We start from the raw sequence: 5,109 nt of genomic DNA on the forward strand, positions 1-5,109 counted from the left end.
TGAACCGCCAGTTGTCCAAACTCGAATAATCCCCGGCAACGGCGCCAAAAACTTGGTGCACGAAATTGTGATGTCCAGGCTCGAACAATCCCTGGCAACGTGAGCAACTTGGTACGCGTAATTGTGATTACACTTTAATTATGTAAAATTCATGGCTCTTTCTTGTCTCTGGCAATGGCGCCAAGAACATGGTGCCAATGCCATGGTTCACAACTTCGATACAACTAACCAGCAAGTGCACTGGGTCGTCCAAGTAATACCTTACGTGAGTAAGGGTCGAATCCCACGGAGATTGTTGGTATGAAGCAAGCTATGGTCACCTTGCAAATCTCAGTCAGGCAGATATAAATTGATAATGATGTTTTTGAATAATAAATAATAGAATAGGGATAGAAATACTTATGTAATTCATTGGTGAGAATTTACGATAAGCGAATAGAGATGCTTTTCGTTCCTCTGAACCTCTGCTTTCCTGCTATCTTCATCCAATCAGTCTTACTCCTTTCCATGGCTGGCTTTATGTGATACATCACCACTGTCAATGGCTACTTTCGGTCATCTCTCGGGAAAATGATCCAATGCCCTGTCATGGCACGGCTAATCGTCTGGAGGTATCACCCTTGCCAATGGCTTCATCTTATCCTCTCAGTGAATAATATGCTCACGCACCCTATCACGGCACGACTATTCATCTGTCGGTTCTCGATCATGCTGGAATAGGATTTACTATCCTTTTGCGTCTGTCACTACCGCCCTGCAATCGCGAGTTAGGAGCTCGTCACAGTCATTCAATCATTGAATCCTACTCGGAATACCACAGACAAGGTTTAGACTTTCTGGATTCTCTTGAATGCCGCCATCATTCTAGCTTACGCCACGAAGATTCTAGTTAGGAGATCTAAGAGATATTCATTCTAGCTTATTTCATGTAGAACAGAAGTGTTTGTCAGGCACGCGTTCATAAGGGAGAAGGATGATGAGCGTCACACATAATCATCACCTTCATCACGTTCTTGGGTGTGAATGGATATCTTAGAAGTGAAATAAGATGAATTGAATAGAAAACAGTAGTACTTTGCATTAATCTTTGAGAAACAGCAGAGCTCCACACCTTAATCTATGGAGTGTAGAAACTCTACCGTTAAAAATACATAAGTGAAAGGTCCAGGCATGGCCGAATGGCCAGCCCCTTTGATCTAAGAACCAGGCATCCAAAGATGTCTAATACAATAGTAAGAGGTCCTATTTATAATAAACTAGTCACTAGGGTTTACATGAGTAAGTAATTGATGCATAAATCCACTTCCGGGGCCCACTTGGTGTGTGTTTGGGCTGAGCCTGAGTGTGGCACGTGTAGAGGTCCTCCTTGGAGTTGAACGCCAGTTTTAGTGCCAGTTTGGGCGTTCAACTCTGGTTTTGGCTCCTTTTCTGGCGTTGGACGCCAGATTTGGGTAGAATGTTGGCGTTAAACGCCAGTTTACGTCGTCTATTCTTGGCCAAAGTATGGACTATTATACATTGTTGGAAAGCCCTGGATGTCTACTTTCCAACGCAATTAGAAGCGCGCCATTTCTAGTTCTGTAGTTCCAGAAAAGCCACTTTGAGTGCAGGGAGGTCCGAATCCAACAGCATCAGCAGTCCTTCTTCAACCTCTGAATCTGATTTCTGCTCAAGTCCCTCAATTTCAGCCAGAAAATACCTGAAATCACAGAAAAACACACAAACTCATAGTAAATTTCAGAAATGTGAATTTAACATAAAAACTAATGAAAACATTTCTAAAAATAACTAGATCCTACTAAAAACATACTAAAAACAATGCCAAAAAGCGTATAAATTATCCGCTCATCAGTTACCCTATTCCTCTGCATTCACTCCTTCTTGAGCTGCTGATGAGGTGGTGACTGCTGCAACTTGGTTTCTTTCCATCTTCTTGGTAAGGTCAGCCAGCTGCTTGGTGATCATCTTGTTTTGAGCCAGCAGCGCATCCATGTTGTTCAGCTCCATTACTCCTCAAGTATTGCCTCTTTCAGAGGCATAGAAGTAGTCATTCTCAGCTACAGTCTCGATGACATCTATGGCCTCTTCAATGGTCTTCTTCTTGTTCAGAGATCCCCCGGATGAGTGGTCTACTGCCTTCTTTGATTCATAAGAAAGACTCACATAGAAAATTTGTAACTGCACCCATTCATTGAACATATCTGGTGGGCACCTTCTTGTCATGTCCTTAAATCTCTCCCATGCTTCGTAAAGGGTTTCACCATCTTGTTGCCTGAAGGTTTGTACCTTAGCTCTCAACCTATTGATTCGTTGAAGAGGGTAGAATCTTGCCAAGAATTTGTTCACCACATCTTCCCAGGTTGTCAAACTCTCCTTCGGGAAGGATTCCAGCCATTTGGATGCTTTGTCATTGAGTGAAAAGGGGAACAAAAGCAATCTATAAGTGTCAGGATGAATACCATTAGACTTCACAGTATCACATATCCTCAAGAAGTTGGTTAGATGTTGATTGGGGTCTTCTTGGACACTTCCTCCGAATGAACAGTTGTTCTGAACGAGGGTGATGAGCTGAGGCTTTAGTTCAAAGTTGTTAGCATGTATGGTTGGCTTTTGGATGCTACTTCTGTAATTTTCTGGGTTTGGATTGATGTAAGAGCCCAGAACTCTTCTCTCTTGCCCAGCATGATTCACTGGTCCTTCTCTGGCATGGTTGTAAGCTTCTTCTTCATGGTGGTTCTCCACATTCTCCTCCATGTCTGGTTCAAAATACTCCTTCTCTTCCTCAGCACCAACGACTCTCTTTCCTCTTGCTTCCCTCCTTAATCTAAGGAAGGTCCTCTCAGGTTCAGAATCAAAGGAAGTTGAAGCCCCGCTTCTTCTACCTGTCATACAACCAACAAAGCAAAAGCAAGAAGAAGATGAATGCAGAAAGTACTCTTGTTAGAAATGTTTTTAGTGTAAGTGATGCAATATATCAAACAGTTAGTGGGTTAGTGAACTGAATTATAAATAATGACGAAAACACAACAAACGGGTAAGGGATAAAGGAAAGAAAATAAGTAAAACTGAAAGTAAATCACTCAAATGGAATTAAAACCAAACAAAAGAAAAATGCTCAATCTAGTTATCCACTAATTTAATCATTGTTGATACAAAATCAATCCCCGGCAACGGCGCCATAAACTTGATGCACAAAAACTTGTCTCTCAACAAATCTCCCTTCAGCAAGTATACCGAATTGTCGTCAAGTAAAAACTCACAATAGAGTGAGGTCAAATCCCACAGGGATTGATTGGTCAAGCAACTTTAATTAGAGGAATGTTCTAGTTGAGCTAAGCAGAAATTGAGTTGAGGAATTACAAAAAATTAAATGGCGGGAAAGTAAATAACAGAAAGTGTAAGTGCTAGAAATAAATGGCGGAATGTAAATAACGGAAAGTAAATTGCAGAATCTTAAATGGGGATTTGGGAAGATGAGCATAAAAGTAAATGGCAGAAAATAAAGAGAATGGGTAAGATCAGAAATGGGGGATTCATTGGGCTCAGGAGATGTTGTATTCTCCGGATCAAGTTCATTTTCATCTCTTCCTCAATCAATGCATTCATTGATCTCCTTGGCAATCTTAAGTGATTAGATCCCAATTCCTTGGCAACCCAATCTCTCTAAGCTTGAACAATTGCCCAATTCCTTGATTTAATTGCTCATGGGAAAAGATGAAGTTTGGTCACAGATTATACCACATGCATTCCCAAATCAAAGTGTTGGTAGGATTATATGTCACTATATCCATCCAAACCCCAATTTGGTCCAGCATGAGAAAGCATTTCTAGTATGATCTCCTCATTTCTCTTCCAAGGTTCTAAGGAGATCCAATTATGGAAAGCTTCTCTTCCAAGATAGCTAACCAATTGGATGAAGAACGAAAGCTTTCTAGTCAAATCAAGAGAAAAGAAAGAAGAAGAATAATGAAAACTATTATTGATCCATCAAATTACAACAGAACTCCCTAACCCAATGAAAAGGGATTTAGTTGTTCATAGCTCTGGAAATGGAAAGCAAAAATGAAAAATACATTCTAAAAATCAAACTAGAAGATGCAGAGAAAGTAAAATATACAGAGTGTAGTTCTCCAAAATGCCAAGCTCCTTTACTAGTTCAAAACTACTCCTATATATACTACTCTTTTGATCTTCTAGTTGGCTCTTCAAGTCTTGGATATGGGCCTTTGATCTTTAGTTGAAGCAGTTACAGTCTTCATTGGGCTTAGCTTTGCTTGCAGAGAGAAAGTGAATCAGGCATGGTAGCAAGTTAGTTAGCACGTTAGTGACGTTAACGTTAAGTGTAAATTTAGGTTCGAAAACGTTAGTGACGATAACCTTTTTCACTAACGCTCTAGACCTAATTAACCCATGTTAACTTCAACGTTAGTGGCACTAACATGACCACCAACGTTGGCTCTCGGTCCTTTACAAACGTTATTGGCATTCACCTTTTCCAATAACGTTGCTCCTTACTTCTTTTCCCCACGTTAGTGATCCACGTTAGTGTAACTAACATGGCCCTTAACGTGGGTATGCCCAAGTTTCGAGAACGTTAGTGACACTTACCTTTGTCACTAACGTTGCAAACGCCCCTTCTTCCCACATTAGTGCCTCACGTTAATTGCATTAACGTGACCACTAACGTGGTGGTGATTTCCATCTACAACGTTAGTGACAAAGGTGAGTGTCACTAACGTTGGCCGATCATTCCTTGCTCCACGTTACCCTTCACGTTAGTGGTTTTAACGTGACCACTAACATAGGCAATATTGGCTTAGTCCAACATTAGGGACAAAGGTGAGTATCACTAACGTTGGCGATTTTTTGTTCCTCCCACGTTAGAGTTCACGTTAATCGTGACTCTTAACGTGGCCAAGTGTGTCCTTTTGGAACGTTAGTGGTATTCACTTTTACCACTAACGTTGGAGCTCCCCTTTTTCTCCACGTTAGCTTCCACGTTAATGTAATTAACATGGCAACTAACGTGGGCTATAATGGCTTTTGAAGGCGTTATTGATGATCACTTTTTCCATTAACGCTGTAAACTTACTCCCATTCTATGTTAGT

General features: G+C 40.9%; 1 non-coding gene across 1 annotated transcript; it reads left to right on the forward strand.

Annotated features, from left to right (window-relative positions):
- The first annotated feature begins 2,194 nt into the window (after positions 1-2,194).
- On the forward strand, positions 2,195-2,301 carry LOC112746127 (small nucleolar RNA R71). The gene has a single exon (XR_003174025.1). It is a non-coding gene; the product is annotated as a small nucleolar RNA R71 (small nucleolar RNA).
- Positions 2,302-5,109: the final 2,808 nt, after the last annotated feature.

Source organism: Arachis hypogaea, chromosome 14, assembly GCF_003086295.3.
Source record: "Arachis hypogaea cultivar Tifrunner chromosome 14, arahy.Tifrunner.gnm2.J5K5, whole genome shotgun sequence".
Taxonomy (NCBI): Eukaryota; Viridiplantae; Streptophyta; class Magnoliopsida; order Fabales; family Fabaceae; genus Arachis; species Arachis hypogaea.